Consider the following 25,122-nt stretch of genomic DNA (forward strand, 5'->3'; position numbering starts at 1 on the left):
CTAGGCGCTAGGCAATGGGTCAGCGCCTAGATTCCGCCTAGTGCCTAGCTGAACTTTGGTCACCACTGGAATTGCATTTGGTCGTGGACACCTTGATCTGTTATAATATCATCACATTAAAATGGTCATAATATTAGCAGACTGCTGATCAGGATTGATGAAATAGTATGATTCTTTTCCTGGGGAACTGCTAAGATATAAACTGAAAAACACTTTGCGCCAGGGGCATTGAAATTGGATATGCAATTTGAACCACTATACAATAGCCTTGTTGAAGAGGAAATTATACCTTTGCTTGTGGATCATATTGTCTGTCTCAAAATGATACCTTTCCCTAGGATCTGAACATGATAATTGACTGAGCGATTACTGATCTTAGGTGCACATTATATGTTTGATTGTTTACTCCAATATGAATTCCATTGATAATTGACTATATCCATTGTTCTTTAGAGAATGTCTAAATAGGTACTCCATCTGAAATAAACACATACACAGAAGGTAGTTGCAAACCAAGAATGGCTAAACCAAAGATAATAGAGTGTAATAGATGCATCCTAATATTGTCAGGAAATATAATTGTATGCAGCAGATGCATCCTAATGGATCAACCAAAGATAATCCAATGCAATAGGCACTGACAATTAAAAGGGTTTAATTAAGCCTTTGCCACCAATTGCTCGCAGGTTCTTATGTCTACTGTTTCCTGAATATTTTAAGGGGCACATAACATGAGTTGCACTGTTGGCCTACTGCTTAGCAGAAACCAACTGAATTGGAAATACAGAGAGGAGGAAGAACTCACCTGGAGATGCCGCTTGAAGGTTTGTAGCTGCATGTTTCAGTTAAAAGAAATAGGGAAAAAAGAGAGGGAAAACAACACTATGTCTGATTAAGAATTTAAGAAGCTGAGATCACAATGGCAAATTTTTCAAAAAAAACCATTATAGATACTTATGTCTGATAAATCTCTATGAAAAAAGATTGTGCACATGAAAATAGTAATTGATAAGATAATATGGCCCGACTGAAACATAAATTAGAACCACATATAATTTTTCCTTGCTTTCTTAGTTCTCCAGAATTTTAAAAATTGATTAACATAAATTGAATTATTGGACTCACAATATTTTACCTAAATTGGATCAAGGTACATTGAAAATGCAAAGTGCTTCTTACGGTTCAGACCTTCCCTTAGAACTAATTGGTCATTCCTAAGTTTGTAGGCTCCAAGGAAGTATCAGAATGTTTTTCTGACAGGAATGGTTGAAAAAAAAGTTAAATATATTTTCTTTAAAACATCTATGCATAGTGCTCGTAGTTTCTAACAAACTAATTCTGCAATGTTATGTCTCCCACATGCAACTGCATTAGTTAAAAGTACTGCAGAGATGCCAATTAAGAATAGTAAGTTGATCTGAATTAACAGGTGACGCTCATTTATAAATTTAAATGGGTTTAAAATAAAATTAATTTCTCCAGTACCTTTTACCTGAAATTTCAGTGACTCTTTCTAGTGTTTATGCGCCAACGCCAGCTCCAATCTGCTGTGCTCTGCCATTCATTTTGTCCATATTTATTTGATTCCACGCCAGCCAAGCACCTGCAGTTCTGCACAATCCAATCAGGCTCCATCCGGCCAAGCATATTCTTTCTACGGAAGCAGCAATTAATTAACTATAAGCCACCAGGGCAACAAATCAGAAGCAAAATGGATGAATGGAAAATCGAATGTCCATGCAGAAATCAACTACACCCCAAGCGGACGGATCTAGGAGCTACGGTGAGGGAGGGAGAGAGAACAGACCTAGATCTAGATCGCCCATTGAGCGCTGAACGACGAATGGCAAGCCACCGAGCTGGACGGAGACGGAGTGGCGATGGAGCCGCCGAGGCGAAGGCTGGGTGCGCGTGCTCCACCACGCCCTCACACCCCTCCACCTCCCTGTATACCGGCGTCAGCACCACCCACGCGCCCTCCCCCGCCATCCCCACGTGTGTGGGGAACCATGTCCGGGTGGGCTTTGGCGACAAGGGCGAGCAGTAACAGCAGGAGGCGGCGGGCGGCCATGGCAGCGGGCAGATCTAGGGCGGGTTAGGGGTGAGTGAGGAGGGCCATCGGGGCCCGCTCGCGCCGGCGAGGGCGCCGTCACCCTACGCCCGCCACCGCCTCGGGAGAGATGGAGTCGGAGTCGCATGGGGGAGAGAGGGGAGGGGAGCGGGAGAGTCGGAGTCGCGTGGGGGAGAGGAAAAGTCACGCATGGGGGAGGGGCATCGGGGCAGGGGGAGGGCCCTACATTGAAGCCTGGATGATCCAAATAATGTTGGCCATCAGATTGAGTTGAAGCCTTTGAGGGAGCTTTAGCAACCATTGATTTTAATGATATTAAAATACTAGATACAAAATCTTTGGTGCACAATGGTTGGACTATCTCAGCGGGGGACGCAATCTTGGGTGTACCAAGCCTTATTTTGAGTGTTCCCTTATAGTAGAGATATTGCTTAGTTTGTGTAGCTAAGTGATTTGCGCTCTCTAATTTGGCTTGTGTGGTTTTGTTATTGAGCATTACTATTGAGCTTAGGAGCTTTGTGCTTTTGCTTACAAGATTGTGTAGGAGCTCCCCTGGTTGCTTGAAGTACTAGTTGCATAGGTTTGTGTGACCTTACAGGCTAGATTTATTAGGTGAGCTCTAGCTAGCCCGACACCTTTATTGCCTATTTATGATTTTTGTAAGGTGCTTGAAACTTAGATAGAGGGGTGTAATCTTGGCTAGACCGATAGTTTTAATTCTGCATTTATCTTGGTTAGCTGACACGATTAATTTTAGAAAGGACTATTCATCCCCTCTAGTCTGTGATCTCGACCCTACAAGTGGTATCAGCGCTTGGTCTCTCATTTGTGGTCTTCACCGACCCGAGAGGATGGCGAACTTGGGGCTAGATGTTGGGTGTGACACACACATTTTTTATGGCACATACTATGCACGGTAAAAACATCACATGCTTGATCATTTTTGTGATTTGGGTCCCAAGGCATGGTGGATCATTATTGTTGGCTTTTCTCGTGATGCCTTGGATAAGGACAACCTAACCCAAGCACAAGAAAATTGCTTACAACTTGATACACGTGCTCTTTGCTATCTAATATGTGCTCTACATGATAATGTTTTTAGACGTGTGTGGGATTTAGAGAGTACTCATGATACGTGGATGGCACTCCAAGCTTTCTATAGTGACTCCTCCACTTGGGATGATAGCAAATTCAAGAAGGTGGATGGTCCAAAGGAAAGTGCGCATGAGTGTATTGAGCATGACCACAATTCGGTGATTGTGGAAGATTGCTCCACCTCATGGTCAAGTGATGATGATGATTGATCTACTACAAGTTCACTTGACAAGATTGATGATGATGCCATAAGTGATGCACATGATGATTCTACCTCAAGCACACTTGGTGGTGATCTTGATGATGTTGGTTCATACTCGAGTCATGATCATGATGCTACTGCAAGCTCTCCATCATCACCATATTGCTTCATGTCATAAGGTGACACAAAGGTACAAAGTGATAATGTGGTTGATCATGTTGATTCATATGATGAGCTTATTAATAGACTTGCTAGCATGAACATAGCTTTAGAAAATGAGAAATCCAAAATATTAAAATTGGAAAATGAAAACTCTTTTCTAAAGAACTCATGTGAAGATCATAAGCACTTACTTGATGTTCTTAAATCTTCACATGGTGAGCTAAAATTGACTCATGAGAAACTACTTGCATCTCATGAAGAATTATTAGAATAACATGCTTCTCTCATTAAAATATTTTCCAAGAAAATTAAAAAAAGAATGAGAGCTCATCACATGAGTCAAGTGATCAATTGCATGTGACTAACTCTTGTGATGTAGGGAAAAAATATGTATCCACCTCTTGTGATGATTTATTAGATATGCCAGGTTCTTCATAATTAGATGCTTGTTCTACTTCTATGTCTTATGAGACTAACCTTTTGAAGGAGAACAATGAGCTCAAGAATGAAGTAAAGAAATTGAGCAACAAGTTAGAGAGGTGCTACAACACAAAAATCACCTTCGAGCATATGTTGAATAACAAAAAAAGCTATTGTGATATGAGTGGCATTGGATTCAACAAGAGCATGACCAAGGGGGAGAGAAAAAGTGAAAGAAGGATGAAGAAATTACTACAAAAGAAGCTCTCTCATTCCATGTGCTATAAATGCCATAAAATGGGACATCTTGAAAAGGGTTACCCCAACCTTGAGAAGCTCAAGTTGAAGAAAGAGAAAGAGAGGCTCAAGCATGTCAAGTGCTTCAAGTGCCGCACATGGGGTCATCTCACCTCACTGTGCCCAACTAAGCAATTGGTGAAGCAAAAGGAAGAACCTCAACCAAAGCCACTAGTTGAGCAAGAAAAGACACCCCAAGAGCAAATCAAGGTCAACCATGAAGATGGTGATGATTTGGAGATGATGAAGAAGAAGAAGACAAGAAGAGGTGGAAGAGCAAACGCAAGGCATCCAATGCCTATACAAGATGCCAAGATGATGAGCAATAATCAAGAAAAGAAGAAAGTCTATGCTCACATCAAGTGCTTCAAGTGTGGAGATATGAGACACTTTGCCTCAGGATGTCCTACCAAGCTTGAGAAGAAGGCTCAAGCAACTCATGAGAGGCAAGGTAATGAGAAGCAACACATGAGCAAGGAAGAAAAGGCTCAATCAAAGAGAGTTTGCTACTCATGCCGAGAAAGGGGACACATGGCTAATTCATGTCCCCTAGGTAATACTCCTAAGCCTATTTCAATTGATAATGATTCTATGCTTTGGAAGGATGGCAGTGGTATCTCATTGGTTGCAATTGCAAAACATTCCTCTACTCATACTAAGGCTATGCCTAAGTATGTTGCTCCTAATATGAGAGGACCCAAACTAGCTTGGGTACCATCAAAAAGTGGATGAATGTTTATAGGTACCATGGCATTGGAGGCTTGATTCAATAGAATTTTTATTGTTCATCATATATTGAGTCAAGTATTGAAGCCTAGTGCTATTCTATCCCAATGCCAAGCCAAGGACTAGTGAAGTCCAAGTGCTACAACATACAAGTGCTATAATTCAAGTTGTGGTGATTTATTGGTTATATTTGGTGGCTTACAAATATTTGAGTTGAAGCTTGCTATGGATGGTCATGAGCTAACCAAGGTATATCTCTAGTTTATCTCATTCATTTGGGTGCATATGAGTTGGTTGAATTGGAATATGCATATGTTGCTTGCTATGAGATGATTGAATAGATTAATTGATTAGTAATCAAATTTGGATTGATTTAAGTTGGATAAATTCATAAGATGACCTTTATAAGTGGATTGTATGGATATATGTCTTGTGAAAGTATTCAAATAAGTTAGTTTCAAGTTTGATTCACATTTGATGAAGTTTTGCTCAATTGGTTGAAATCTGTCCTATAATTGAAAAACTGAGCTAGCTGTGATCAAGTCTGAGTTTGAGTGATCAAATCTGTTTGAATTGACATGAAATTTAGTATGCATGCTCTAGACTTATGGTATGAGATTCTTTAGAAATTTTATGAGAATTGGATAAGAGATGCTTCAGGTTTGGAGTAAATCTTGTCAGCTATAGTGCAACAGTTTTCAACATGTAACAGTGGTGGAATAATTAAAATCTGGTAGCAATCTAGAAGTCAAATGAAGCTTATGACTTAGTAAGGCTCATCTCCACCAAATTTCATGGCATTAGGGTCTGTATATTGGGAGATATGTATTTTTCTTTGAAGGGTACAGAATCTGCCAGAAAAGTGACATCTATTGGATTGATCAAGGGTCACTTTGATTGAAAGGTCCTTAAGTTGGAAACATGCTTATAAGTGGTTGAAGTACCTAAGTTTGATTTTGAGATGATCTAGAAGCATGACAAGCAAACAGTATAAGACCATTTAATTATGGAGTGTACTTGACACACATTTGGTACTCAAGTTGAAGATCAAAACCAAGCTCAAGATAAGGATGAAGTTTAAGTTCTAATGACTATTGGAAATTATTTGGTAGAAAGAAAAGGATTTAAACAAGTAGAAAGAAAAGGACTTAAAGAAAGAATCAAGGTTACTTATGAAGTTAAGTTCATCATTTGAATCAATAAATCAAGTTATTTCAAGTGAGTGTCAAGAATGATTCTTGGAGAGAGGTCACTTCTCCCTAGTGTAGGGGCTTGCCGCCTATGTGTAGGTAAACCAAGTGTAGTACTTGGAATGCGAATATGGAAGTGGTGATCTGAGGAACATTTAAGATGCTTAGTTGAAGCAATCAAAAGGGTTGATCAAGAAAAACAAGCAACACCCAAAAGAAAGAGCTAGTCATGATATTTCAAGTGGTATTCTCACATTGATGCTCTCAGGCAAGCAAAGATGAAATGAAGAAGCAAGCCAACCACAAAAAGAAAAGTGCACTTGATCATAAGTGGTTCTCAAATCATATGGGTGAAGAATGGATTTTATTATTGATGATTGGTCTTTACCAAGCTTATAATTGGACTTCACATTGCTATTATGGAGCTTAATTGGAATCTATTGACTATCCTCTACTCTAAGATAGCAAAGGTATCATTGTAATGTGCATGATCATTTTCATCCCTTACTAGTATGCGGTTAGTGCATATAGTGTATGCTTATTAGGATCATGCATAACAAATAAAAATCTTTAAAATTCATAGCGTACCACTATTGCTTGAATGATTAATTGATCTAGTGGTTAGTATATAAATTTGTTCATGAGCTAATGAACCCAAGTACTTGATTTAATTTGGATTGCTAACAAGTGACAAGTACAATATTGGCAAGATAACCCTTGTAAGAGGTGTGAAGAAGCTTGTCATTGGTTCAAACCGGACTTGGAAGCTTAGGTAAATCAATTTAGTTCAAGTCTACTTAGAAGCTCATGATAAGTAACAAGAGTACAAGCACAAGACAACAATACAAATGGATATATAGTTTGGATTGTTTCAAGTGGCATCTAGACTAAAGTATTTCATCAAGAATTCACAAGTGGTGTCTAGATCAACTTACAAGTGATATCCCACAAGTGGTACCCATGAAGATAGCACATGTTCAAGAAATGGTTTTTATTGACAAATCAATTATACACATGGTATCACATCTCTAAACATGGTATCATTCATACAAGATGGTGGTTCTACAAGTGATCCTCAACTTTAAGTAATCATGAAATGAAGAATGCTTTCCTCATCTAGAAGAGCTCAAGATTATTAAGAGAATGACCCATGCTTGGACATAGGGGGAGGAGCCCCACTACAATTGGTATCAAGGTCACAAGATCCTACACATGGTGTCTAAAGTGCTATACAAGTAGTGTCCATCAAAAATACAAGATTCAAGTGTCAACCATCTACCCCAATGCAATTCTTTCTTGATGCACACCTTTTATGGAAATTGATGACAAAGAGGAGAGATTGGTACAAAGATATGAAATATGCAAGAGGCATTAGGGAAGTTGATTTTGGACATGGATATGGACAAAGTGGAAGCAGCATTGAGGAATTCAGAGGGATCAAAATTCTTGGACAAGAGATGCACACAAGTAGAGGGAGCAAGCTCATGAACTTTGTTTGTTTGCATTTGATATGTGCATAGTCATGTGCTTGCTTGTATTGCATAAGTTTTTAAATTTGATATGCATGCTTGTGTGGTGTATGCTAGTTGTAGAATTTGATTGATAATATGATAACTAGCATGCATAGTGTCGGGTTCATAAACTCAGGGTCCCTCATGGACCTACTTCCCAGCAAAAGCTTGGCCCAGTAGACGACATTGCGAACGACGCGCAACTCCTGGGCCAACCCAAAAATCTAACGATAGGCCAGAAGGGCGATCCAGTCTTCGACCGGAAGGCCTAGCCAAGGAGGAACGATGCTCGCTTCTGACTCTGGCCTGCCTCTTTGACCGGAAGGCCTGGCCAAGGAGGAACGACGCTCACTTCCGACTCCGGCCCACCTCTCCGACCGGAAGTCCTAGCCAAGGAGGAAGGACGCTCACTTCTGACTCTGGCCCACCTCTCTGATTGGAAGGCCTGGCCAAGGAGGAACGACACTCGCTTCCGACTCTAGCCTGCCGCTCTGATCGAAAGGCTTGGCCAGGGAGGAATGCCGCTCGCTTCCAACTCCGGCCCGCCTCTCCGACCGGAAGGCCTAGCCAGGGAGGAATGGCGCTCGCTTCTGACTCCAGCCCACCTCTCCAACCAGAAGGCCTGGCCAAAGAGGAACAACGCTCGCTTCTGACTCTGGCCCGCCTCTCTGACCAGGAGTACACCGAACCTCTGCTTACAGCTCTTCTCTGATAGGGAGGCTAGAGCTGACTGGGGAACGATCGACCGGGGATGCCTACTTGGTGAAGACCTAGGAAATGGATAGAGCAAGTAAGGCAGGGCGCTCCAGTCAACCGCAATACCAAGGAACGTACCCTGCACACCTGCAGGACAGTACTATTAGGCCGTGTTAGAAGGATGCTCCGCAACCTTCTAGACATGTCAGAACATGAATAGTGTTGAGGGCGCCGACATTTATCCTACAGTATGGTAGGCGCCGACATGTGCCATACCAGAAGAAGACGGTGGAACCAACCACATGTATCTGGACACCAACAATGTTGTGGGTGTCGACAAACCGTCTTGTACCTGATGGCGTGGGCAACAAGACTAGGTAGCACACACACTCTCTTTCTCTCACACTCTCTTTCTCTCACACACTCTCTCTCCTATAAAGCCGTCCCCTTCATCTATAAAAGGGGATGCGCTCTCTCCAAAGGGACGATCGATTTCGGATGAGTCAAACAACCATCAGACGATTCCAACGAAAAACATACGGATCATTCTGATTCTCTCTGCCCGGCTCTAGAACTCTAAAGCTGAACAGAGCAACACTTAGTGCACGTTGAGGCTCTCGTCACTCTTGGCCCTTCGGTCTAGAGTTTGATTGGACCTCTGACACCCCCATCTTACTCCCTCTCATTTGTAACCCCACAGCAAACTTTGAGCACCTAGGCCTAGGAATAAAGTCACCAACCGTCTCAAACTGGACATAGGGCACGTTGCTTGAACTAGTATAAACACTGTGTCATTGAGTGCTAGGCCACATCCGATCACAACATACGATAAAACTACAAATATTTATGTGTTGGTCACTTTTCACATCGACAGTTGGCGCTGTCCATGGGAAAGACACTGTACGTTCATGCTTTTGGTCATCGAATGGCCCACCTTTTCACCGTCTTTGGCTTGGTGGGCTCAAGCGATACGACTCGCTTCGGCTCGCTGGAGTTTCCCGCACTCTCACCTGTTGGGATGTGGGTTCCTCCCGTCTTCGAGCCGTCCTAGGCCTTCCTCTTCGAAAGCATGGACTTCATCGCCGACTGGCTTGGCGTGCTTCATCTCCGCGAGGAGGCACTCGTCCCAACGCCCGTCGGAGGAGGAGCACCCTATGTCGGCTCTAGGACACCCGACGACTTCAATGACGAGGCACCTACGCTTCACTCCAAGCCCACGCTAGGCTCAAACATAACTGTGAGTAATGTACGCTTTGTTCTTTACTCGCTTTTTAATATTTTCTGTCGACTCTATGGAGGGTCCCCGTTGTCCCTGCTGCGACTGCCATGCAACCAGTTCCCCTATGGCCTCACATCTCCCACAGATGCGTATGCACAGGGGCTCCGAAGGATGCTGGTGAAATCTCTAGTTTGGTTTTGGTGAATTGATGAAACCCTAAGTGCTAACCTAGTTCATCAAGTGATCATGAGATAGGTAGCACACTCCAAGTGATGAAGCAAGTGAAGATCATAGCATGATGATGATGATACCATGATGATGATCAAATGCTTGGACTTGGAAAGAAGAAAGAGAAAAACAAAAAGCTCAAGGCAAAGGTATAAACCATAGGAGCCATTTTGTTTTGGTGATCAAGACACTTAGAGAGTGTGATCACATTTAGGATTGATAGTCATACTATTAAGAGGGGTGAAACTCGTATTAGAATGCAGTTATCAATGTGCCACTAGATGCTCTAACTCATTGCATATGCATTTAGGATCTAGTGGAGCGCTAACACCATTGAAAATGTTTGTGAAAATATGCTAACACATGTGCACAAGGTGATACACTTGGTGGTTGGCATATTTGATCAAGGGTGGTGAAGTTTGGGAGCAAGGGTAAGAAACTCCACCGGCGAAGTGTCCGCCCTTAGAGTGCGGATAGTCCGACGGTGCCATCGGTGCCCTAGACAGAAAAGACGAAGGTCACTAGAAGTGACCGGATGCTGGCCTCGGTTGGACCGGCGCGTCCGGTTAGGTGTAGCAGCAAAGACGCTGGCGTCGGTCAAATGACCGGACGCTGGGTCACTCTATGACCGGACGCTGAAGGGCTACATTCGGTCATGTTATTGGTCAGCGCAGTAAGAAGTCACAGTGTGACCGGACGCTGGCAGGGTCTAGTCAAGCATGATCGGATGCGTCCGGTTGGCAAAATCGGTTTTGGAACCTTACTGTAAACGACCGGACGCTGGATGTTCAGCGTCCGGTCAACTCAGGCGTAGTGTCCAGTCAAGGCAGATGACTGTTGAAGTCGGGACATGTGGCTGACTATGAGCGATCGGACGCTGGGGGCTCAGCATCCGATCAACTGACCAGAGCGTCCGGTCAGCCCGTGTTATGCCCAGTGAAGGGGTATAATGACTCTATTTCGTGGGGGCTTCTATTTAAGCCCCATGGCCGGCTATAGCTCATATCTTTGGCCATTTTCATTGACATTGCAACCTTGTGAGCTTAGCCAAAGTCCTCCCACTCATCTCCATCATTGATTCATCATCATAGTGAGATTGGGAGAGAATCCAAGTGCATTGCTTGAGTGTTTGCATCTAGAGGCACTTGGTGTTCGTGTTTCGCTACGGATTTCGCTTGTTACTCTTGGTGGTTCCCGCCACCTAGATGGCTTAGAGCAGTGAGGATCATTGAGTGGAGGGTGGTGATTGTCTCTGGCTCTAATCGTGGTGATTGTGAGGGGTTCTTGACCTTTCCCCGGCAGAGAGCTAAAAGGTACTCTAGTGGATTGCTCATGGCTTGTGTGATCCTCATCTTGTGTTGGTTGTGTGGCACCCTATTGAGGGTTTGGCATGTGAAGCCAATTAGCGCGTGAACCTCCAAGTGAGTGAATCACCACAACGAGGACTAGCTTACAGGCAAGCAAGTGAACCTCGGTAAAAAATCATTGTGTTCATCATTGATTCCGAGGTGATTGGTCTTCATTGTTATTCATCCTTGTGATTGATTGGTTCATCCATCTACACGGCGGTATAACCTTTTTGATCACTCTCTTTACTTTATCGCAAACTAGTTGACAAGCTCTTTAGTATAGTTAGTTGTGAGAGCTTGCTTGCTTGGTTAGTGTGGCTCTTTAGTTAGCCTTTGAGAGCACACTAACATAGAGTAGTGTCATAGCTTTTGTGTGAAAAGATATTATCTAAACTAGAATTGTGGTAGGTGGCTTGCATTTTGAGTAGGCTAGCATAACACTTGCTTCACCTCATAATAGTCTAACCATTTTGTTAAGTGTTGTTGTAGAAATTTTTATTAGGCTATTCACCCCCCTCTAGCCATTAGGACCTTTCAGCTGGCACCGCCCCCTCTCACATCTGAATTCATGGGGATGGCGAGCTATGCTCCTACCTCTTTCCATGACCTCATGAATGACGAGGTTGAGAGCGATGGCTCCAGCATTGGCGACATCATGGCACCTAGCCACCCTCTGTCCCAGGAGTGTGCTATGGCAGATGCTCTAGGACAGCCGCCGGTGGTAGCAGAAACTCTACAAACCCACACCCCTCTGGACCCTCATGCGGAGGCCCTCGCATGTGCATAGGACACGGCGAGGAGCTACAACAAAGGTGGCTAAACCAGCCACCACCTGCGCCAGCACGCTCGGTGCACCATGTTGCCTTTCGGTCTGAAGAACACTGGCACCACCTATCAATGGTGCATGCAATAATGCTTCGCCGATCAAATCGACCCGCTCGATCAGCCTAACCAAGTCGAGCGGCCAAAACTAACAATTGTCGTCTATGTTGATGACATAGTGGTCAAAATGGCTCAAGCTTGCGACCTGATCGAAAACTTGGCCGTAATGTTCACGAACCTCCGAAGGTTCAACATCAAATTGAATCCCAAAAAATGTGTTTTCGGGGTTCCGAAGGGGAAGCTGCTTGGATACATCATGTCCAAACATGGCATCGAGGCCAACCCCAAAAAAATCACGACCATCTCCAACATGGGCCCTATACGCAACATCAAGGGCGTACAGAGGCTCACTGGCTGTTTGGCCGCCCTGAGCCGATTCATCTCCTAGCTCAGTGAACGGGGGATGCCTCTTTACAGGCTTCTCAAAAAGACGAACGCTTTCATCTGGACTAAGGAAGCACAACAGGCTTTGGAGAGCCTCAAAGCATCACTAACGTCAGCTCAAATCCTCGTTGCTCCTAAACAGGGAGAACCCCTCCTCCTCTATGTCGTGGCAAGCAACCACCTGGTGAGCACCGCTCTAGTCGTCGAAAGGGAGGAGCCAGAACACCACCTTAAGGTCCAACAACCCATATACTTTGTCAGGGAGGTACTCACCGACCCCAAGGTCCGATGCCTCTAGGTTCAAAAACTCCTATACGTTGTGCTAATGGTGACCTGGAAGCTCCTGCACTACTTCACCGACCACAAAGTCTCGATCATCACTTCATACGTGCTCGGAGACATCATCCGCAACCATGATGCCATGGGATGAATCTCCAAGTGGGCACTCGAGCTAATGGGCCACGACATTAGGTATATCCCCCGTACCGCTATTAAGTCTCAGGCTCTTGTGGATTTGTCACTGAATGGACAGAGGTCCAACTACTGACTCTGGACATCACCATGAGTACTGGACGATGTACTTCGATGGGTCCGTAATGGTGCCCGGCTCGGGGGCTAGAGTGGTTTTGATCTCCCTGGATGGGAGTAGGCTCCGCTGTGCAATTCACCTCCACTTTTTGGCCTCAAACAATGCCACAGAATATGAGGCCCTCATCAACAGACTACACATCGCCATCGAGCTCGATGCTACGCGGCTCTATGTCCGCGGCGACTTGGAGCCGGTCGTCGACCAGGTCATGAAGGAGTCCTCCTGCAAAAGCCCCTTCATGGTAGCATACTGCCAAGAGGTGCACAAGGTCGAGGACAAATTCTAGGGGATCAAGCTACACCATTGTAAGGAAAATGGACCCTTGGCCCATTTACTTTGGATTTTGGTGTTTGATGACCAACACAACCAAATTGGACTAATGAATTTGCAAGTGTTTGTTTTGTAGTTCAATAGGGTGCAAGACATAACTTGGACAAAGGCGAAGTGATGATTCCATGATCAACACCTCAAGAAAGACCTTAGAAGCACAAGAGAAGACCCAAAAGATCAAGCCAAGTCCAAGCATAAAGATTGGAACCAAGCCGTATGCAAGATCGTGAAGAAATGAGCTCACTGTGCTGACTGGATGCAGGACCAGATGCTGGACAAGCAACCAGACGCTACGATCAGATGTTGGGCAAGTGGCTTGGTAGATAGGCGACCAGACACTGGATCGGACGCTGGCGGCAATCGACCGAACGCAGGAAAGCAGCGTCCGACCGAGTACAGTAAGGTTCTAGAGCAGCAAATCTGTGACCAGACGCGTCCAGTGGCAGACGATCGGACGCTAGCCAGCGTCAGATCAGTATATTGCTGGCTCAATGGTCAGGATGACCGGATGCGTCCGGTCAGGACGATTCAGTGTCCGATCAGTAGCAGTTTCATGGGAGTTTGACCCCAACGGCTACTTTCTCAGTGGGGCTTATAAATACAACCCTCAACCGGCCATTTAAGTAGAGTGGAGCTGAGAAAACATACCAAGGGTGTTGATACACCATTTTAGTGATCTCCACTTGCATAGTGCTTAGTGATTCATCAGGTGATTAGCGTAGGTGCTTTGCGAAGTGCTTAGGTTGATTAGACCACCACTTATGTGCTTGCTCTAGGTTTAGGCCTAGTGTTTAGTGAGGTTTGCATACCTCTTACCACTCGGTGCTTGTGAGCACCATTGTTGTACATCGGAGGGGCTTGAAGTCTTGCGAGATCACACCAATTGCATTTGTGGTGTGGCCGCCACCGTGTACCAGAGGAAACAAGGCCCGCAGCATTTTGGCCGGAAGCTTGATAGTGAAGACGGCGGGGAGCATCTGGGAGAGGCTTACCGGAAGGCACGTCGGAGACCCACTTACGTGTGCGGAAGGCCCAAGGCTATCCATGGAGTTACCTGACCAGGAGCTTGGCCCTTGCGAGGGATTCCTTATGAGGGGCTCCAACGAGGACTAGGGGGAAGCTTGCGCGCTTCTCGATACCTCAGTAAAAATACCGGAGTCATTGACGGGAGTTTGCATATCTCTACCTTGCTCTTTAGCTTCCGCATTTACATTGATTACTTTACTACGTTTGCGGTAGAGATAGCAACACACTAGCAAAACCATAGTTGCACATCTAGATAGTTTATCTATTGCATAGGTTTTGCTAGGGTTAGAAAAAGAGGCCATAGTTTAGAGTTAGATTTTTTTAAGTTGCCTAATTCACCCCCCCTCTTAGGTGTCACAGTCCCTTCAATTGGTATTAGAGCCAGTTGGCTCATATTTTGACCCTTGGCTTAACCGCCGTTGAGCCGACGCTATTGTAGAGTGGTTGGGATGGATACCGCTAGGCCTCCATAATTTGATGGCACTAACTTCCTCTACTATAAGGCTAGAATGGCTTGCCACCTTGAGGCGGTTGATTTAGGTGTATGGAGAGTCACTCATGACGGGATGAAACCCATTAAGAATCCTGAAAAGCCCACAAAGAGTGACGAAAAAGAAATGCATTTTAATGCTAGAGCTAAGAATTGCTTGTTTGAATCATTTAGCATGGATGTGTTTAACCAAGTGTTCACCTTAAATACGACACATGAAATTTGGTTAAAACTCCAAGAGCTCCATTGTAACACCTCGGGTGTTAGCCTTGCATAACTTGACTTGCATAACATGAGCATGATCATCACACATTCATAAACAAGCATTTACAATTGAAACATTTGATTGAAACATCTGCAACATTTGCTTGTTATTGCATGTTTCATTAACATATGCAACCTTTCTCGTTATTTCATGTCTCCATGTGTATATGCATATGATCATGCGTGGACACATGTACTTGGTTAATATGAGTCACCAAAATATTTTGGCAATGCTTAGGTTCACAATTGGAACATGGTTCATGAATGTCATTTTCCATGATCAAGTCCTTAAGTCATGTTTCATGTGATTACTTTAAATGGCCCTATGAGTGACTACTACATGAAATGATTGAATGACCTTGCAAATTGCTTAAACATGTTTAGAGTATCATTATGAACAACTTCGATATTCATGGTTAGGGGTAAAAAGGTCATTAAGCCATGCTTTGATGTGTATCATCAATTAAAAGTGACATGTTTGACCAAAGTTGAACTAGGTGTTAGAGACCTTGCATGGAGGAGATCACTAAAGCAAAGTTGTAGTATTTGGTATAAGGAACAACTTTTATTTTTGGGTCATTGACTGATTTAGCTTCTAACATGCTTGAATAGGTCCCACAAAAATCAGCAAAATCCAGATTTCAACACTTAACGAATTTTTGCTAAGTCTTGGATCACTGACGGCCTGACAAGCCGACCTTGAGCATGATTTTACTCCGTTTCTGTTGCGAATTAGAACAAGTGCCTTGAACAAGAATTGTAGCTGGTACATAGGTCTACAAATTCGGTTTAGGATGTTTGCACAACAGAGCCACGGATTCTTAGTTAACTCGATTGCAAAACTCGTCGTCAGGCTCGGCTGGCTTAACTGACGAACTAGACGACGCCATTTAGTGGCCGACCACTGGCAGAGCCCGCACGCCGCGTGTCCGCGGTGACAGCCACGCATCGCCGTTGCCCTGATCGCGCAGGCCACGATGCGCCTGAACGCGGCCTTAACCCCGCCAGCGCCTGCCCGAGCCATCCCGCGCCCTCATTTCGCATTTCTGGCCTCCTTCTTCGCCCACAGCACAGCCGCTGAGCTCCCGCAGCGCCGAGCAGCTCCGCCGCCACCATAGCCAGCGCCAGCTTGTTCTCGTCGCTCCTCCACCACCGCAACACCTCCACCTATGCTCCAGTGACTCACTGCCTCGGCCCGCGCTCGCTGACCGCACCTGGTAAGCAGTAGCGCCATGCGCTAGCTCGCCGGAGCGTCCTCGCCGTGCCCATCACCATGGCTGGGGCACCTCCCTCCACCGTAGACCATGCAACCTTGCACGATAGGTTTGCCTGAGCCCTGGGAAGCTCATCCGCGCCCTTTTGTGCTTCGCCGTGGCCTCCATCGGCGTACCACTGTGGTCCCACCTCGCCGCTCTACCATTACCGCCACCGTCGTCACTCGCGTCGACGATAGGGCCGGCCAAGTGGCTCATTAGATGCGCTAGGTCGAGTAGGCCACGCCGTGAAGATGTTACCGCCGGCAAGTTTGCCGTCGGCGAGCTCTGGCCACGTCCGTAGAGTAGCGCCGCTGGCTCTGTTTTCGTCTCAATGACAGGTGGGGTCAACTGACCAGCGGGTCCCACCAGTCAGCGACTCCATGTTTTAAATCCAGTTCATTTTGAATGCAGATTTCGTATGTTTTGTCATTTTTGTATCTTCAGTTTAATAGCTCCAAAAATTGTGAAATAACTTTGTGAGTGTTCCTTAGGAAGTGTAATATTTAGGAAAAATATGTTCTTAACTTGTATAGTAGAAATTTTTGGAGATTTAAATAGGGATTTGAAATGTGCTTTTGAATGCATTCAAATTTGTTTATTTTATATCTAGAGTTCCTATGCTCCAAAATTTATGAAATTTTTGTGGTAAGCTAGTCTTAGCATATATGAGCTCTGGTAAACATTTGAGGACCAGTGCATGTGTATATTTATAGTTATAGATTTTTCTTTTATGAATAGTTAATCCTTGCATGAATTTTTATAAATTATTTATGAGTCCAAAATTCATGAAATTTGTTGGAGGTAATCCTAGTACCATATGGATGCTAAGAAAAATAGGAAATCTGTTGCTTGACACTTTTCAATAGGATTTTCCATTTATGCTATTTCAAGCCTTGCTTCCTTGTCATTTTTGTATAGGATGTTCTACTTAGTAAAATGACATGAAATTTTTATAGTAGTCCTTTGATAGAATTAGTAAGGCACTGTAAATTTTTGAGAATTTATGAAGTACATCTGGTATATGTTTATTATTTAACCTAGATATCTAAATAAAATAATAAAGGCAATTAAATAAATAGTTTGGGCTTCACCATTATATTATCTTAAATGTATTTGGTATGCTTAAACTGTTGGTAGATTCTATGTTGTCAAATTTTGAATGATTACATGAAGTAGTAGTATTGTTACTTTGTATTGCAAAGTGAATAGTTTTCGGACAGATTCTGGAGTTTGATGAGTTGCATGTTGAAAATGATGTGTACTGTAAAAATGGTTAATAACAAAATGGTAGAGAATTTGATAAGCTTTCCAGAAAGTCTAGGATCACTATATTTGGATTAGTAGAACTCCAGTTATGAGTGAAACAAGTAGCTACTATTTTGTGGCATAGTCGATGCATTGTAGAAGTAGTTAAGTAATAATCGAGAAGAGATATGCACCTACTCAATAAACATGATGCACTTGTTAACATATATGCATTTGTAATACTTATGCCACATTCATGCATCTAGGATCGGAGGAAGAGATCACGTTGCTGGAATTCGAAGAGGCAGAGGAAGGGAACCAGCAGGAGGATCCGCAAGCCGCAGCTCCCGAAGGCGTGGAGCAGAACCCTGAAGAGCTTTCAGAGTGTCTTGACCACCGCCCTACTTCCTTTCTGCGAGGCAAGCCCCGGAGCATTATAAGTCTCCCAGTAATTTACAAATGTTTACTTACGTAATTATGATTGATGCATTAGGTTATAAGAGTTGAATGGAACCAGTTGATGCATGTACATTCCTTGTCCAGATATTACACCTTTAACTGGTATAGGTCCAGGATCGAATATATGCTTAGGCATGCTTAGACCGGTAGAAGTCGGGTGATGTCCTATCACCTGCGAGATATAGGTGGATATCGGAGCACGGTTGGCTATATTTGCCATCGTGGAACAGAACCATAAGGTAAAAGTAAATCAAGACCGGACAGGAGGTCGATAGAGAAGCAACAAGGCATGGAGGTCTTGGGTGTGGATCTATCCCCGTCTGTGTCGATCAAGGACCATACCATTGTTGGAACTTCTGACAAAATTGAACGCATGCCTCTCACTTAGCTGGTCGGATAACTCGTTCCGACCGCGAAGCCGAGTAATTCAACTTAGGCCGGGACCCGTTCTGTTGTGCGCTCCTTTCGGGGAACGATCAGACTAAGCCCAAGGGCAGGCTTGGCCTGAGCATCCTGGCATCTGGTGTTCCAGATTGTGCGGCATGGTATGGACCCGCGAAATGTGTACCTGAGTTGTACCAAAGGTGACCTAAGGCTATCGTGGCTGGTAGACCTGGGTTTGTGTTAGGAATAAATTTCCAGCTGGTTGAAATCGATTCGAATCGCCGTCTCTCCCGGATAGTGAGAAACTTGACTAGCTCCAACATCGTAGTAACTATGTTATGAAACATGATGGTTCGGATGAAAATGGAATTACAATACCTGCTATGGTTACTATTGTATGCTTCTAAATGATATATCACATGTTTGGCACAGGATAGTTGCTAATCTAGAAATAGATAGTTATAATTTAACTTGATAAAGGAATCATAAGTTTACAATGGGTCAATTGCCTTTTACGTAAAATGTTATTCCGTTACGTCCACTTATACAGCCTTGCATAATCCTTGGAGTCATTTTATTTCTGATTCATGACGGGTAAGTCTAGCTGAGTACCTTCTCGTACTCAGGGTTTATTTTCCCATTGTTGCAGATGGCACTATGTATCATGGTTATTGCAAGAGTTGCTTCTATCCCGCTGTGGATGAGGAGTAAGCCTTGGGCAGGCTTCTTTATTAATTCCTATCCTTGCTTTTGTGGACCGTGATCCGACTTGGCACTGTATTAAACTATGTTGGAAACTTAATTTTTGAACTTATTTGCTTCCGCTTTATTTATCAATCTCGGTTTGTAATAACTTTTATTCGTACTCTGATGACGAAATGTATCTGTGAACTTTATGTAAAATGTGGCATGTATGTTGAATCATGTATGATCTTGGTTGTTGTAAATCATTTATCGAGACCCATCGTGGTACTCGATGGACTACCGGGTTTATATGGGTTCAAGTATGACAGTGCGACCGCTTGTGGGCTGCCATTGTACTTGTACTCTTATAAATTGGTCGGTTCTGTGACATCCATGACGGCACAAGTAATGTCCGTGAGCAAAAACATTGTCTAGCTAAGCAAAATTATGATTCCTTTGCTATGAATGATGATGAGCTTGTTTGTGATATGTATTCTCGATTGAATCTAATTATCAATGAGCTCCATTCAATAGGATTATTAAAGCTAGATGATGCGGACATCATGAGGAAGATCATCTCTGTTCTACCACAAAAGAAATATGCAAGCATCATCACCATCCTTCACAACATGGAGAACTTGAGCACCATGACCTCGGGCATTGTCATTGGCAAGCTAGTGGCATTTGAAATATCACGTAAGATGGGTCAAGGAGAAGCATCTTCATCAAGCAAAGGCAAAGCTCTCGCTTGTAGCGAGAAGAAAAAGATGAAGGGCAAGAAAGTTGAGTCAAGCTCAAGCTCAAGCTCCTCAAGTGAAGAAGAAGAAGATGAGGATGATGATGATGAACAAGAATCAAGTGATGATGATCAATCTTCCTCCTCCACCTCCGACCTTGATGAAGAATCAATCAAACTTATCAAAAAGGTGGAGAAGATGATTGTAAGGCTCAATGTCAAGGGTGTGCCCATCCAAATTCAAGACCTTGTTTTCACTAATCAAAGAAACGAGCAAAGAAAGAGAGGATGCTATGGATGCGGCGAGTTGGGGCACTTTGTGGAAGTTTGTCCAAACAAGCCCACACCCAAGGCAAAGAAGAAGGCGTGCAAGAACAAAGCCCTCATGTCAATAAGGTCATGAGATGATTCTTCAAGTGAAGAAGATCATCACAAGAGGCAAGGGCACAAGCACTCATCATCAAGCTCTTCTCATGTGTGCCTTATGGCATGAGGTAATGAAAGCTCATCCTCTAGTGAGAGCGATGGTGATGATGATTTGCCTTCTTATAATACAATTGTGCAACAAAATCTTAAATATGCTAAAGTTTGCACTAGTCAATAAAAGAAGCTCAAAATTTTAAAAGAAGAGCTAGGTAGTTCACAAGAAGCATACAAAAATTTGCTTGAACAATATGAAAACTTTGCAAATCTCAATGTTGAACTATCCACTAAAATTGAGCAACTTGAGGCTAGTGCAACAACAAATGCATGCACAATCAATGATGAGCAACTTTTAAAGAAAAAATGAAAAATTAAAAGAAAAGTTAGCTAGCTCACAAGAAGCTTATAATAGTTTGCTTGCTAAAATGGAAACCACGTGCAAATATTGTGATGAGCTAACTAATAAAGTTGCTAATCTTGAAGCCGTTAGCACAAACCCCACCAAGGCATCTAAAAAGAAAAGTTCTATCTTTAACATGTCAAAAAGGGACGCCTCTACTTCTTATAATGATTTATGTTTAGACTCATCTTTGTGCAACCAAGTTTGTGTTGAGAAAGTTATTGTAGATACATGCACACACCAGGTTGCAAATGAGAATGAGCAACTTAAGCAAGAAGTAGCTCACCTCACCAAGGACTTGACTCAAGTGAAAGGCAAGGCGAAGCAAACCCAACTTCATTAAGATAACACCGTCAAGGGAGTGAAGAAGCATGATGAAGGACAAACCGTGGTTTGTTACATGTGCCACAAGGAAGGTCACAAGTCCTATGAGTGCAAGGTGAAGAATGGGGGAGGAGCAAAGAAGAAGGAGAAAAAGCAAACAAGCAAGCTCTCCAACACCTACACCAACAAGGTGGACAAGAAGGCCTCCACACCTTATCTCTTGAAGAAGAAGAAAAATGACAAGGTGGTGGCCATCAAGGTGAACAAGCAAGCCAACAATGGGGTCAAACGCTTTTGGGTGCCAAAGGAAATCATTTCCAACATGAAGAGCACCAAGAAGGTTTGGATCCCGAAAGGGAAGTGAGAAGTCCGTCGGACCAATGGGAAATTTGGAGACTTGGCAAAGTTTGGGTGCATTTCATGGGGTGCATCATGAAGGACAAAGTCATTGTCAAGTAGGTTAGTGAATACTATGGACCCAAATTCCCCTTCCCATGTTAGGTAACTAGGTGCCTTTACTTTCAATTAGTATTCATTTCAATTGGCATTGTTTTACAATTTTATACTCTTAAAGCATCTAGTTATCTCTCATGCCTATGTCTGCTTTTACATGCTTAAATCTTTTGTCATGCATTCAATAGGTATATCATATGTTAGGCTTGCTCGGTTTCATTATCAACCCTTGAGCAAACCTACATGATTTAAAATTGCTTAGAAGCACGGCACATAGCTTATTTTACAATTATTTATCTAATATGTGCCAAAGTCCAAATTGTAGATAATCTCTCCCAAATATCATCTTTCATGTGGTATTTTGATACTTAAATCAATGTGCACAAATTTTACAAGTATTCAACACTTGTGTGCACAAATTTAGGGGGAGCTTTATCTACAAGTTGGATGCTTTGAGACTAACACTTTTTCAAATGGTATCAATCCTTCAAACCTATCACATGTGTAGTAGTCTCATTGGAAGGAAATTAGAGTCCTCGGAGTTAAGCATCATTCTTCAATTGGCATCATCTTGTTGTTATCATTTCACATTTATATGCTTTCTCCATGCTTTATATAGATTAAACTCTCTTGTACAATAAATTGCTAATTATGCATATGCTTTGCTTTCTACCATATGTATGCATATATTTAGGGGGAGCTTAGTTTATATAATGTGAGAGTCAAATTTTGTGATCCATTTCACTCTATACACAAAGGATCACGAAGTTTGACCCTCCCTTGTGCTACTAATGTATTCATTTTCGGTGTTTGATGCCAAAGGGGAAGAATTTGAAGGACCAAAGACAAGCATTTAGTTACAAGTAGTAATGGTCCGAGAAAGGGAGGAAAGTGAATTATGGGAGTCTAAGTAATGGGAGAATTTTTTTTAGATAGCTAGGCTTTAATCCATAATATCACAAGGAGACATTTGCAAGGGCAAGACAAGCTTTTAAGTAAAGTTTTAATTGATATCTGTCAATTAGTATCATATAATCTTGCCCTTTGCATTACATCCTAGCAAGTAGGTAGTTTTTAACTTCCAAATTCTTATTATTTACTTGCTTTGGTCGTGTTGGCATCAATCACCAAAAAGGGGGAGATTATAAGGAAAATGGACCCTTGGCCCATTTACTTTAGATTTTGGTGTTTGATGACCAACATAACCAAATTGGACTAATGAATTTGCAAGTGTTTGTTTTGTAGTTCAATAGGGTGCAAGACGTAACTTGGACAAAGGTGAAGTGATGATTCCATGATCAACACCTCAAGAAAGACCTTAGAAGCACAAGAGAAGACCCAAAAGATCAAGCCAAGTCCAAGCATGAAGATTGGAACCAAGCCGTATGCAAGATCGCAAAGAAATGAGCTCACTGTGGTGACCGGATGCAGGACCGGACGCTGAACAAGCAATCGGACACTGCGACCAGACGCTGGGCAAGTGGCTCGGTAGACAGGCGACCAGACACTGGATCGGACGCTGGTGGCAACCGACCGGACGCAAGAAAGTAGTGTCCGATCGAGTATAGTAAGGTTCGAGAGCGGCAAATCTATGACCGGACGCGTCTGGTGGCAGGCGACCGGATGCTGGCTAGCGTCCGATCAGTATATTGCTGGCTCAATGGTCGGGATGATTGGATGCGTCCGGTCAGGATGGTTCAGCATCCGATCAGTAGCAGTTTTGTGGGAGTTCGACCCCAACGGCTACTTTCTCAGTGGGGCTTATAAATACAACCCCCAACCGGCCATTTAAGTAGAGTGGAGCTAAGGAAACATACCAATGGTGTTGATACACCATTTTAGTGATCTCCACTTGCATAGTGCTTAGTGATTCATCAGGTGATTAGCGTAGGTGCTTTGCGAAGTGCTTAGGTTGATTAGACCACCGCTTATGCGCTTGCTCTAGGTTTAGGCCTAGTGTTTAGTGAGGTTTGCATACCTCTTACCACTCGGTGCTTGCGAGCACCATTGTTGTACATCGGAGGGGCTTGAAGTCTTGCGAGATCACACCAACCGCATTTATGGTGTGGCCACGACCATGTACCGGAGGGAACAAGGCCCGCGGCATTTTGGCCGGAAGCTTGATAGTGAAGACGGCGGGGAGCATCCAGGAGAGGCTTGCTGGAAGGCACGTCGGAGACCCACTTGTGCGTGGGGAAGGCCCGAGGCTATCCACGAAGTTACCCAACCAGGAGCTTGGCCCTTGCGAGGGATTCCTTGTGAGGGGCTCCAACGAGGACTAGGGGGAAGCTTGCGCGCTTCTCGATACCTCGGTAAAAATACCAGAGTCGTCGATGGGAGTTTGCATATCTCTACCTTGCTCTTTAGCTTCCGCATTTACATTGATTACTTTACTACGTTTGCGGTAGAGATAGCAACACACTAGCAAAACCATAGTTGCACATCTAGATAGTTTATCTATTGCATAGGTTTTGCTAGGGTTAGAAAAAGAGGCCATAGTTTAGAGTTAGATTTTTTTTAAGTTGCCTAATTCACCCCCCCCCTCTTAGGCATCATGGTCCCTTCAACCATGTCCCCCAAAAGGACAATGATGCCACCGATTTTCTCGCAAAATTGGCTGCCATGCAGGTTTCATCTCTAGGCAGGGTCTTCATCAGCGACCTTCATGAACCATCTGCCCGCATCCTGGTAGGTCCGATCTAGACACACCTCGATGCTGACCCAGCACTTGGGGGCTCTGACCCCAACGCCTCCATTACGACGGCGCCATGGTGGCACTCGATCAAGCCAACTAGCGAGCGTTGCTACTCACCTACCTCCTCAAGGAGGTTCTCCCACCCGAAAAGACTAAAGAGCAACGGATCACTCAACGCGCCAAGACGTTCATCATGTTCGGTAACGAACTTTACAAATGAAGTCTATTAGGAGTGCTCATGAAGTGCATCCCTACCAACCAAGGCAAGCAGCTCCTCCTTGAGGTCCATGCCAAAATCTGCGAACATCATGCAGCACCAAAGTTGTTGGTCAGAAAAGCCTTTTGCCAAGGTTTTTACTAGCCCACCGCGCTACAAGATGCAAAGGAGGTCATCTGTAGGTGAGAGGGATGCCAGTTCTATGCTCGGTAAATGCACTTACCAGCACAGGAGCTTCAAACCATCCCCATTACCTGGCCATTGGTGGTCTAGGGCCTCAACATGGTAGGACCCCTCAAAAAGGGCCCAGGCGGCTTCACTCACCTACTCATAGTAGTTGACAAATTCACCAAGTGGATAAAGGCGAAGCCCATCACCAACATTCACTCGGAAGAGGTGGTCAAATTCTTCCTCGACATCATCTACCGGTTCGGCGTTCCTAACTATATCATCACTCACCATGGAACTAACTTCACCAGGAAGAAGTTCCTAGACTTCAGTGATGGATATGGCATTAGGATCAACTAGGCCTCGGTCAAACATCCGCATACTAATGGTCAGGTCAAGTGAGCCAGTGGCATGGTCCTCCAAGGACTCAAGCCACGCATCTTTGACCGACTCAACAAGTACACCAGGCAATGGGTTGCAGAGGTCCCAGTGATCCTTTAGAGCCTGAGAACGACCCAAAACTGATCCACAGGGTTCACACCCTTCT

The sequence above is a fragment of the Miscanthus floridulus genome, chromosome 19 (assembly GCF_019320115.1).
Source record: "Miscanthus floridulus cultivar M001 chromosome 19, ASM1932011v1, whole genome shotgun sequence".
Taxonomy (NCBI): Eukaryota; Viridiplantae; Streptophyta; class Magnoliopsida; order Poales; family Poaceae; genus Miscanthus; species Miscanthus floridulus.